This window comes from Pseudorasbora parva, chromosome 5 (genome assembly GCF_024679245.1).
Source record: "Pseudorasbora parva isolate DD20220531a chromosome 5, ASM2467924v1, whole genome shotgun sequence".
Lineage (NCBI taxonomy): Eukaryota > Metazoa > Chordata > Actinopteri > Cypriniformes > Gobionidae > Pseudorasbora > Pseudorasbora parva.
In genome coordinates this window covers 26,881,286-26,894,490 of record NC_090176.1, presented here as the reverse complement: position 1 = coordinate 26,894,490, position 13,205 = coordinate 26,881,286, and the positions used below count along the sequence as shown (strand labels likewise).

Below are 13,205 nucleotides of genomic sequence, written 5' to 3'. Positions count from 1 at the left end.
TACATAATTTGTATTATTATTTATTAGAAAATAATTCTACTTTGCCTACTTTTTTAACTTCATAATTATAAGACAGTCGGCTCACCCTGACATTACTGATTTTGGGGCCCTTTAAATTCAAACATTAAAAAAAACCTCAATACTCATCATAGATGCATAGTTACAAAAAAAAAACTAAAAAACTTTTTAAAAATAAACAAATGTATTAATAGATGGAGGGAAAAACAATTAGTGTGATGTCTCTGACCCTGGACTAAAAAAATGTATGGTTCACCAAAGTAAATCTGGGTGGTAAGTCGTTTTGGCAGAGCTGAAGTCTCAGAGAACTGAAGGAAATGGAGATGAAGGAAATGAGAAATGGTGTTGATGAAAAGGTGGGACGGTGAGGGCCGATAAAATGAACTTCGAATATGGAGTGAAAGAGAGACAGGTGTGCTGCGGAGAATAAAATGACATAATGATGGAGCCACGAAGTGGTGGCGAGAAACTCTAGAGAAAAAAAAAGAAAAGAAAATGGAGTGAAAGGAAAAAAAGAGTGATGGGTAGAAAGCTGATTTACATCAAGATGGGCATGACTGTAAATGAGAGGCTCCTCTCGGGATTGTGACTAATTAAAGTGTCCTCTTTTAAAGGGGCCGAGATCAGACTGACAGGCAGCTGTTGGGAAATGCTCAGTGTCAGAGGAAACATCCCATTATGCACTGCTTTCACAGACCATCCAATCCAATCCCTAATTACAGTCTGGCCCAGTCAATGTCACTTAGATTCACAAGTGCCAACACTAATGTGCCATACACACATACATTAAAACATATAAACGTATATATACTCAATCTGTGCACTGAAATCAGACCCTTGTCACTCAACTCGCAGGAAATCAATTTAAAGACGAACACAGCTACACAAACACACACTGGCATACAAACACACAGTGTTGTTATGATACATTATGGTTCTTCATCTCTTTCTGCTGACCTCTGAGCGGAGTGAGTTCAAAAGGACCCGCACACAATCTCGCACAATCTAGAAATGCTGAAACTAGAGGGGAATTGGATCACCTCTGAGCTGACCCAACCATGGTGACCTCCAGCTCTGTGTGCCCTCTGGCGTTTCAGGGCATCCAATCCTGACCCCTCGTCGTCACCTTGCTCTCTCCCCTGTCTGGTCTGTGCTCGAATCTCCATAAGATCCTGTCAGATTACATCTAATACACCACAGTGCTGATGAACCATCTCTAACGGTTTCCTAAATGCTCAAATAGGCAGAAAACGTCCCGTCTCTAGGGCCACACACAGAAAAGTCATTACGAGTGGTTATATTGTCTTTCATCTAAACACATGCTCGCTCGCTCACTCTCTCTCACACACACACACACACACCTCCTCTTAGTATGCAGCCAACAACATAATTTTCATCTGCATGCCAACGCAACAGTCAATGTGCATGAGAGGACTTTATGATCAGCACGCCGAGTCCTGTCGTCCTCCACTGTATTAAGAAGAAATGTCAGTCATTTCAGATACAGTTTCAAACATATCAGACCACACACACATTTGGAGCTATAAATATTCTAAATGCTTTAAGAGAGGTTTAACTTGTATAGCATATAGTATGATTAGATTTGCATAATGCGGTTTCATATCAACATTTCCAAGGGCAAAGAAAAGGATTCTTTATCATTTACTTTAAAAACAATCTGCTTCAGACTATTTACATATGTTGAACAATAATTAATATTCTTTACTAAGCTCGATTGATAGCATTATGTTGATTACCGCAAAATTTTTTAGGTGAGGCATTTAAAATTGAAGTGAACGGGGGCATTTTTTACAATGCGACAATTTTCTGTACATTCATTTTCCTGTTAAAAAGTGTGTAGGCCTATTATTTGAGATGCAAGCTCGTTTTTTAACGTTTTAGATGTTAAGTTGTCATTGAAATTGTAAAACTGAATATAACTTAACAGTATAGGGCAGTATCTGTTTTTTTGCACTAAAATCCGGCATATTGTTCATGAGTATTTTAATATTCACTTCTCTTTTAACAACATTAAAACCAACTCACTTCCCTGCCTCACTGTAACCCAGATTTTTTCTTAAAGAAAAGGAGAAATTAAATTAAATTTATTTTTGGTGGTAATAAACATCAATGTGGTAATCAATAAGTATAACCTGAAACGTTCCTTTAAGAGGTCCATTTTCAAAACTTCAGAAGAGAAGTCCTAAAAAGCATCTGTCACATCTGAGTCCCACCGTGGACCCCTTCAGAGCAACTCGCAGCTCTCCACACGACTAAAAGCTTCCTCTGTACTCACACACTTGCCTTTAATAATCCAAATGAATGGTAGGCTGGTAATAAAACAGGATAGGTGCAATACGGGAAGATAGTCACCTCACGGGTCAGAGCGCTAATATGTTTTCTGCGCTACTCTACATATTCAACAAACCTCATAAAATGAAAGAGAGATGGAAGATAAAGAGCCGAGCACAGCCAGTTCAGCATTCATCCCATCATTAAGGCCGGCGCCTTTGAATGCGAGCTTTTGCGCAGAAAGACGGATCCTCTCGAAAAATCTGGCGAAAACTAATTCCATTAAAAAAACAATTACAGAATTGAATCCATGTCCCGCTCTGAGGTCATAACTGCCGCTCACCTCTCCATGGTTACTGTTTGTCTGCACGTTGAGGTAATTATGGGCTGTTTAGGCGAGACCCCAGTGTTTGTGTAGCAGGCCTTAGTCTCTGCATCTGCATGTTACCACGGCTACCCCTGCGGCTTTGTCTCACCATGACCTGTATAATGAGTGTCACATTAGCAACACAACAAATCAAAACCCACAGCTGTCAGCCATATTGTGTCATCCTCTTTTAATTAATATGATAAGTAATGCTTATTAGACGAGTCTGCTTCTTTATCGCTTTTCAATTTGCGCAAATTTAGGCAAGGCTAGAAAAAAGGGGAAGCAGGGCTTTAGGAGAAAGAGCATCAATACACACTGATGTTTTACACCATCCATTACGCTCCACAAACACACACATAACGCCAGTATTAGCGCTCATTCATAGCCTTCCCTCAATGAAAACTTCCCATTTCCTGCAAATTGGGAATTCTTGTTTTTCATGCGGCAGGAAAAGTTGCTGGAGCTTAATCGCGCCTCATTTTTCTGGATGACATCCTGATGTCTTTGAGGAGACGGAAACGTAATCACTGGCCTGTGTCACCTCCACGCTGACACCCGAACCTTTGCTCCTCGAAAAGGAGTGAAGAGCAAGCCCCAGCTGACAGCGGCACATGAGCTTATGAGAGACTGTGATTAAGCGAACACTGCTAATCAATGAAACATTCACTTGGTTTCCTGCACCACAGCTCATTCCCGACTCGGCCTTAATTGGCCTATTCTCTGGTAAATAAGATGAGTTCGCATCCCACTTCAGCAATTGCCAAAATCACTCACATCCCTGTCTCACATACACACAACACCCCACGCGCTCACATCGATACATACAAACAAGGGTCGACTGGATCTGCATGGTCCAGGAGATACACCTTCAAAGAGAGAAACAGAGAGAAAGCGGGCTGGAGGGAAAGAGGGAGAAAGTGAGAGATACAGGGGGATGGAGAGGTAAAATAGAGTGCAAGATATTTTCTTTGGAGGTCGAACTGAATTTGATTAACGTTCAAAAACTGAAGACCCCTGGATATGGCAAAGACTGCACAAACAATAGGAAGAAAATGTGATCTGAGGTAAGGACAAAATTAATTGAAATTAAGGCCTCCTTGAAATTTGATTTCAGTTTGCTAAGGCTTAGATTATATTTCATTATGGAGTCAAATTCTCTTCCAGGCCAAATGCACAGCTAAAGCACCACCTACAAACAGAAACGAGAACTGCACAATTGCCCTCGAGTTATCATCTTCACATCTTTCTCTTGCTACTTTAACCACTCTGAATGTTCCAACTATTGCACTTGAAGTTTCTTCCAATCACTTAGACCTGATCCTGATCTAATCTTTTTTATTATTATTATTCACACAAAATGACCTGAATACACTTACTTCTAATTTCTGTATTAACAAATATTTTTATATTTTGTAGGGCATAAACTAAAAAATTGTCAGGGAGACGCAAATTTGACAAATATTCTATTCTCTTAAGAAGTTTGGCATAATCTTGTTTTATCATAATTTCTTAATAAATATAATATCTTATGTCTGCCAAACCAAAGTCAAGAACAACAAGAAAAAAAAAAGAAAAATATATATTATATATATATATATATATATATATATATATATATATATATATATATATATATATATATATATATATATATATATAAAACAGGAAATTATATAGGCAGGGTTCCTACAGTTGTAAAATATCATTATCATCATAATAATTATAATTTAAAATACTTTATATTAAATATCTTAGCTTAAACATATAGCTTTTGAAAATAATGATTAAGATGAGTTATGTTCATGTGTCTCATGGTATAAAAAAATAAATTTTCAACCATCACTTGATGGTTACACCACCATATGCAAGTGGAGTCATTAAATTATAACTTCTCTTGAAAATAGAATGCGAAACCATAGGAAACCAACATGAAAAGTAAATTTCGAAGAAGTATTTAAATGAGATATTTTTCTTTATCGTGGACACTCTTACAGTTTGTCATTGACCCTTTGACCAAAAAGACTCACAAGTTCTCCAACCTCTTCAACCACATAAAGCCATTTATCTTCATATGAGCGAAATGATCGCTACATCAATTAAACTCCATGTTGTTTAACCAGTGGAGATAAACAAATAAATGAAGCGAAAGTCACCAAATCCTGTAAAGAGCCCTGGCTGTGCTGCAGTGACAGAAATGTAAGTGTCACTCAATTTAAGAGAACAGTACTTGTGTCGAAATAGACGCCATTACAGTCCTTTCCATGTAGCACCATTGACTCAAAGCGTCCTCTCTGACAGGTTTGTGTGTGTGTGTGTGTATTGGCTCTGACAGGTAAAGTGATGGCAGCGCACACCTCCCCTCTCATTGTCAACAGCCCTCAGCATTCAAGAGCACACTAAACACCATTACAGATAAAACACACATAAATATTAGTGCAGTAAGTGTGAATATATGTGGTGTGCCCATGAGCGCCCTGAAACAAAACACAGGCAGACTGGAAGGTCCACACGAGTGAAAACGCCTCACTTAAATGTCGTACTGAGCTTAGTTTCCTTAAGCAGGTCGGGGTCAATCTCTATAGCAGAGCTTCGTGGGTTCAGCGCACCAATAGCCAACAAAGCAGGCAGTATTTGATATGTATAGTGATATTATTTCAAATAATAAGAGAGATTTAGCTAAACATTTTATGAACAATTTTAGGTCATTTTAGTCCAATTTCTCTTTTCAGCGATCTGATATGGGCATATCAGTGAAATATGTTTCCTAATCCAGGCTCTCTTTTTTTTCTCACATACCCAAAGGGCAACATGAGAAAAAAAATCTTTATAACTTTGTTTATAAAACCACATTTGTACTAAAACATATCTTTTCAAATTTACTGAAATATATCTAATTTAATGAGAGGGAAAATTCAGAAAAATAAAGCAAAGGACATCTAGGCTGGCATTCTGTAAAACTTGCCTAATGATCAGATTGTGAACTCCAGGCTGATTTCAAAATGTTTAATTGACTGTACTTTGAATACTGGATTCAACAGAAGACTGGCTGAACAGAAGACCGTGTCAGACTGCTGTAATTTTTCTAACATGAATAACAAAGCAGAACAGGTATTAAACAGAAATAGCATGAATGACAGTGGGGAAAACATGATTAATATTAACACCTTTGTGTGAGCTCTTATTAAAATGACTGTCCTTGAAAAATAAAAAAATAAATAAATAAATAAAAACTCTTGCAATGGCAAGAGCCATTTAAAACTAAAAATGAAACATACCACTCTCGTTCTCACTCTGACATGTCAAACACATATGAATGGACTCTCTGATCTCTCTCTCTCTCTCTCTCTCTCTCTCTCTCTCTCTCTCTCTCTCTCTCTCTCTATATATATATATATATATATATATATATATATATGTGTGTGTGTGTGTGTGTGTGTGTGTGTGTGTGTGTGTGTGTGTGTGAGATCAGAGTCCTGTATCCTGTATCCGACAAATCTGCTTTCAATAAGAGTGTAAATATTTGATAGCTTCTTTTTTGTAACCAAAATATAAGCAAGACAAACACAAATATATCCAGAGAAATATCTACTTGTTAGACTTTAAATATAATTATAAAATGTACTTAACACATTTTAATATATTTAGTATATAAACAATTTTCCATTGATTGCCTCTTTTCAGTTATTTGATATTGGCTTTTCACACTTCTGCCACTTGCACCTAATCCAGGCTTTCTCTCTTTTTTTCTTAGAGCTGAGTAAAAATTAAATAATTTTGATATTTATAAACCACATTTATATTAAAAACATATCTTTTCCAATTTTATGAAAGATATCTACTTTCATTAGAGAGGAAATTAAATGAATTTGAATGAACTAAGCATTGTTTGACAGATAGAAATCAAAAAGTTAATATTATGTCTAAGATTACGCCATGATAATTAATATATTATATAGGCACACTGATCACTGACTGCATGGAGACATTACACAGCACAATGGAACAATTCTTAAAACACTAAGAAGTGGAAAAAAGGAATACGGAATGTGTGCTTAAAACAGATAAACCTGTAACCCATTGTGCTACTAGCAAGAAGAAAAAGTACTAGAACACCTCATCCAATACTGACTCAACCAAAAGAGAATAGACAAATTAGGGAAGCAATTCCCACAAACTGGCAAATAATGCTATCAACATCACATCAGTAAGTCAGCAGAGCTGCACTAATTCTCTCCCTAAATGTGAAAAGACAGACAAAAGGAGATAAATGTTAGAGAAGTAATAGTCATACATCAACTCCCTTACATCCACATGCCGTCAATAAGACTAGAAGGTCTTGACGCTAATCACTGGTGTTAGATAAAACTGTGAGGGTTAATGGTCCATATGGCCATGCAACACATGAAGGATCAAGATAGCAGCCAGGTCTCTGTATCATTGCCCTCAACAAATCCATCGCTCGCTCTCTCAATGTTGGAGGGCAGAGGACTTGTTAGGTGGGGGCAATCGATTGAAGCAGAGAGCACTCTTTTACAGCCCAACATTCAAAGCTGCAAAACTTATTGTAAAGTCAGCGGCTGAAAGGGAGAGAGTCTCGCCCTAAAGCGCTCCCTTTTGTACCCCTGTCACCTTCGTTCCAGATTTATAATGCTCTATTACAAAAGTGTGCATCGAAGCCCTATTCAATTAGCCTATCAAATTCTTTATGACCAGATTGTGAATGGGTTATCAGAGCTGGAGATAAGAGAATTTACAGAGCTCGTAATGATTCACAACAAAAGGGTTTGCGCACAGTGTGCTGCCTGCGCCTTTATTAAGAAAACAAATAACCTGTCCAAAATTAAATCATGCATACACTTTGAAACACAGTGAAGCAACATTACGCAACAGTTAGATACAATTTTGACCGTATTGATTTGAAACGCATAGAAGTCTTGTGTGTGTGTGTATATTATTTAGTACACAAATAGGCTATAAAGTATTATATATTTATATAGGCTGTAGTTTATAAAATACTTTAATATTATTTTATATTTAAATTGCTATTTAAATATATTAATAAAGATTAACAGGCTTTATTTAATAGACGAGCATAATCATATACATTAGTATAACAGTATATAGTATAATACTATAAAACAAACTGGATACTTTACAGGGAATTATTTCAGAGCGAGAGAGCAAGAGAGAGAGCGAGAGAGAGAGAGAGAGAGAGAGAGAGAGAGAGAGAGAGAGAGAGAGAGAGAGAGAGAGAGAGAGAGAGAGAGAGCTCAGACCAGCTTTGACATTCATATTCAAACCATAGACCCACATGTCTCAATTTTGAATGACAAATAGATTGTGACGACTAGAAAATAGCACTCAATTTCCTTTTCACTAATGCAGCCAATACACTGTCCCCTGGATCGATGGAGATGCGCCGTGAGACGCTGACCATTACTATGATTGAATCTCCTCTTTGACGCTCTAATATGGAGGAGACTGTGGTACTTTAAGTACAGTGCCTCTTTTAGGCCGAGGAGATGGATTAATACAGTCCCTTTGCTATGAAAGATGGCCCAGCTCTGTATAACGGATCTGTCTCCGCTAATGCGCATCACATATAAAAATACACTCGCTAAGTAAAGCAGCGAGCAGGCAGTCAGAGCTGATGTCAATTTAAAAAGAAGTAAAAGCACATACAAACACTCATGGCAAAAAAGTGTGCATGACCTGTGACCCTGTCAAGCTGCATCTATAGTGTGTGCAAGCAAAGGAAAGGATATCTGCAACAAAAATGTGTGTATATATATATATATATATATATATATATATATATATATATATATATATATATATATATATATATATATATATATATATATATATATATATGAAAATGCTAAACGCCTGGACTGTTTACCTGAGCGGGAGTAGTTGACATTTGGACATCTGTCAATCAAATATTCAATAGTAGAGCCCGATATGGGACATTGTTGTCATGGATACAGCTGCAGGTAAAAATGTTCAGCCTGCTGGGTCATTCCTTTGACTGCGCCGTTCGCAGAGGCCCTGCGTCCTCGTTCAGGTATCGGCCAGGAGCATGTTCCCATGCCTACGCCCATCTATTTGTGAATGTAAAACAGGTAGTAAGAAACCACATGATTCTTTCCTTTCACTCATTTCTATATGTCACATCCTGTTCTGTTTTTTTATTTTATTATTCATTTATCTAAATAATGTGTGATGAGAAACTATTCCTCAGCTGAAAATTTCACATATAATGGTGAGAGAATGTCTTGTCGCTACACTTACTTTAGAATGAATATTATCTAGAGTCAAACATGTATTAAGATTATTGCTCTGCTCAAGCATGGTTGAGTCTTGGGAAGGTTTGGAATTCAAAGTGCTTTAATTAAATCTGTTTTCTCCTGATAGTCTGTTCATTTGTTTTAAGGCACAGTGTTTACTCTTCCAATTTCATTTTTTGGGGGATTATTGATTTAGCTTTTGATGTTTAATGGTAAAATAAATCTAATCTTAATTAACCACAATAATGACATTTTCACTTTTTGCAATGTATGTTGTGTTATTTTTGCTGTATAAACAAAGAGAAATAAATTAAGCACTGTGTTCATACCTGACGCTGTGTATTGATTATAGGGAAACTTGTTTTCTTTCTGAGTTTTAAAGTGTCTTTAAAGTCTTTGAAGTGTATTCTGCATGTAGTCCAATTCAAAATCGGCATTTGCCCAAATAAATAGGCTACTGTTCAATCTCATCAGCACAGTTGATCATATGTAAACAGTCTCTTTTGTAACAGTCTTGCGCGCCCTCTACGGGATCCAGCCAGCTACTGCACATTACCTGTTAAAGGGATAGTTCACACAAAAATGAGATTTCTAGCAATTTACTCACTATCATGTTGTTTCAAAAAATTATCTTCCAACGCTGACTGAGGCTGTCGGTGCATAAGATTGCTTGCGTGTCTTCACAGGTTTTGAAATGAGCAAATTGTGACAAAATTATAATTTCTGTGTGAACCATCCCAGTATCCCAGTAACGTTAACACAGTGTATACTGTACGTTCATTAAAAAATTACAATAGTCATTTAAAAGACACTATTTACCTGTAAATTGAATTAACCCCACAACCAGAATTGGGCTCCAGTACCGTTTTTGAGTGTAGTCAAAGGAACAAACAAACATGATGCCAAATGTTGTGGGGTGTTTTTTCTTTCTCTCGCTGATGCAAGACTTTTATTTTGAAACGCGTGCGTCAAGCTGTTTTTGTGGTGGCTGTTGACACTCCTGTTAGGCAGTTCTGAGAAAAAAAAACGTTTTATTCTGATTCGGTATCTGCTGTCAGATAACTTGTTGTCAGGCTATATGCCAGTGTCAATATTTTAACATTAAGGAAGAAAAAAAGAGTCTCACCTCAGAAAAACAAACTGTGCACTGTCAGAAGTAGGCTACTGACTGTGCTGGTAGGCTGTCTTCACTTGCACGCGCAAATGCTGAGCCGCATGCTGAATATCACTTCATTATAGTTATGTTGTCAATTAGTAAGCCATGATGAAATTACCAAAAAAGTACCAATTAATGACTTAACTGGTAATTTTACTTTGTGTGTTGCTGGGAATGATCAAGTTAGCATGCAGGTATGTTTATTAATCAGGATCCCATTTGCTTTATTAACAGTTAACTATGTTTGTATTTAATGTTACCATGGTAACTGTTAGCCGTTTAACTCTAGATATGATACTTATGCTGCCTTCACGTGCTATCGGAATTATCGTAAACGTAAATAGAGTTTTCGTTTTCGATGTAAAAATTGCACATGAACTGATGTCGTATTTACCACTGGGGAGTTCGGAAATAATTTTGATACCCAAGTTCCCGAGATGGGCGTGGCATAACCGTTAAAATGGCAGATGGGAGATTAATTTCTGCTGTGGCAGGTGTTTTATTAGTTGTTGTTTTTTCACAACAGTTTAATTGTATTGTCGTTAAAGTAGTACATTTACATAAATTAATCATTTGAAGCATATTGTGTATTTTAAACACATCGAAAATCGCATCTAGTTGACCATCATTCCAGAATAGTGAGCAAGCTGACTATCTATCTAGATAGTGTGGCAAAAGTAGCTATACAATAGGATCATGTATAGCTGAAATCTATTGCCATTTTTGTCTTTAAGCAGCCTTTATTGTCTACATTATGCCTTTATTGTGAATGTGATTATAAACAATATGCTTTCGTGTTGTGCTGCTATGTTTGCCAGTGATTCTATAAATTTCTGGGACCGGGAAATGACTGAAATGGTAATAGTGTTCAAATAACATTTTCCAAAGACGCACAAAAGTTCATATAACTTGGCGTCCTCCATTCTTTCCGACAACAAAGCGCCTGAACACAAGCTCGAAATCACGACTTCTGAAGTGGGAAGTAGGAAACTTCCGATAGCATTTGAAGGTGGTGGATAATGCTAATAACTGCTTACTAACTTTAACGTTACTTTATTATGAAAAAAATAGTTTAGGACTGCAATTGAATAGCATTTTAAGTTTTCATTAGTGGTGATTTAAAGTATACAAATTTTTTGTTTATGATAAGTGTGTGTGTGTGTGTGTGTGTGTGTGTGTGTGTGTGTGTGTGTGTGTGTGTGTGTGTGTGTGTGTGTGTGTGTGTGTGTGTACCATTTTTAAGAAATAATTGTTTCAAATTATAAATTGGTTCAAAATATGGGACGCGGTTTAATGACCATGTGGAAATGTGGGCCTAGCCACTGTACAGTTACACACAGAAATAAATTATTATAAAATATTAAATGATTAGTGAAATCGCACCTGTACACCGAACTTGGAGAGGGTAGCCTGCTTAACAGCATTAACTGCCTGTGTAAAACAAAACAAAGACAAAAAAACACCTCGTTGTTGGTGTTTGACTCGGTCACTCGCTCACGACACTGTCAATTTCCAACCTGCTGCGCTTTACAACCTCGAAATTCTCATGGAGCAACTCTGCCACCTGCTGTTTAGCTCCAGTACTGACTCACTCAGTTTGTGACTTGCTCTGTGGAATAAATGATTTGATCGTATACATTCACTCCAATTTAACGATTATCGCGAAAACGACAGACTGATAGATTGATCAACAGCAGCTAAGATATTATGGAGCGGGAGGTTCATGAGATATACATTTGTGGTCGTCTGAGATGGGTTAAGGCAGATATGACAGAAAAAAGACGTTCGAGACTTTTTAGTGAAAAATTATAGCCTAGTTGTTAACGGTTACGAGCACTCGGGTCTATATTGAATTTGAAATATCAATGTGAATGTTTTCAAGCGGTTGAATTTGTTTCTATCTAAAAGTGTTTTTAAAAAATGTATAATGTAGCCTATATAAAACGAGAGGAGTGGGCGGAGAAATTATCATTTGCTTGAACAGCTGTTATCAAAGAAATAACTTTAGTTTAGCTGGCGCGTATTTCAATGCAGCGCCATAATGGTGCTTTTGATTAGAAATTAAGAGAACTTTTCAGATTTTATCCCGTCATTAGGTTCTATAATCTCTCAAGAAGTTGTCGAACTCTTAAAAAAAAAAAAAAAAAAAAAAGCTTTTCAAGTATAGCCTACACACGCGACAAAACTCAATACTACCACGACAGGCAGAAAGACTCACGTACTGTTGATAGCTGGCGATTTATTTGAGTGTCATCAAGCAGCATCACCAGAGGTTCATATATCAAAAATCCACTGATGAATGAATGAAAAAAATGATAGGAGTCTTCATAGCACCAGTTGCATGAGCTCCTCTAAATTTTGATCATGCCAGTTGAAAACTTCATGCCACAAGGACATCTTAGTACTAAGTCCTTGGTTACTTAGCTCCAAGTTGCAGAAGGTGGACACAAGTTTGACAAGTCTGTCATACACATTTCTCTCTATTGTTAGTTCCAAAGTAGAAGAGCAAGAAAGAAGTGATGGACTCAAAACAACGATGACAGCAAATGTTCACAAATTAAGTTGAAAACGAACATGACAGATCTCCAGGTCCATTAAGAGTAGGGATAATCCTTAAACTAGTAGACACTTGTGTTGTGACAATCCAGTCCTGAGGTTCAAGATTCGACTTGTCCAGTTGCCCTCAGACTGCAACTCTTCATGCGCATACCATCCTGCTTCAGATAATCCACTACTTTTTCAAAGACAGACGAGTTTGGGAGCAGAATCCAATGGCATCCTGAAGTTCTCAAGAATATATAGCTTTGCTCGGTGGAAAGAAGAGGGGAGGGGAATGAGAGAGGAAACAAAAAACCTGACAGGTCAAAACACCAGGGAAGAGCGGAGGCCTTTGAGAAAGGTCGAACTCAGCCAGGAATTGTAGAAAGCCAGATGTAAAAGAAAGAATCATTGAAGGAAGAGCATGAGAAAAATGAGGAGCCCATGTCAGGAGCAGGAGTGTAAATAGAGTGAGACGGAGCAAAACTGGTGGTTACCAGAACCACCCACTGTGCAGACTGCAAATGAAGAGTCCAGGACC

At 37.3% G+C, this 13,205-nt stretch overlaps 1 long non-coding RNA gene across 3 annotated transcripts in view; it reads right to left on the bottom strand.

Moving 5' to 3' along the window:
* LOC137075286 (uncharacterized) overlaps nt 1-13,205 on the bottom strand; it is a 116,996-nt gene extending 103,791 nt beyond the window's left edge. For 2 of the 3 annotated variants that reach the window (XR_010905021.1, XR_010905020.1), the window contains exons 1-2: nt 11,510-11,643; nt 8,583-8,784 (exon numbers count right to left, since the gene is read on the bottom strand). This is a non-coding gene — a long non-coding RNA (uncharacterized lncRNA). Of the gene's footprint in view, nt 1-8,582; nt 8,785-11,509; nt 11,644-12,348 lie in introns of those variants that run through there. The other variant, XR_010905022.1, reaches the window with a different exon arrangement.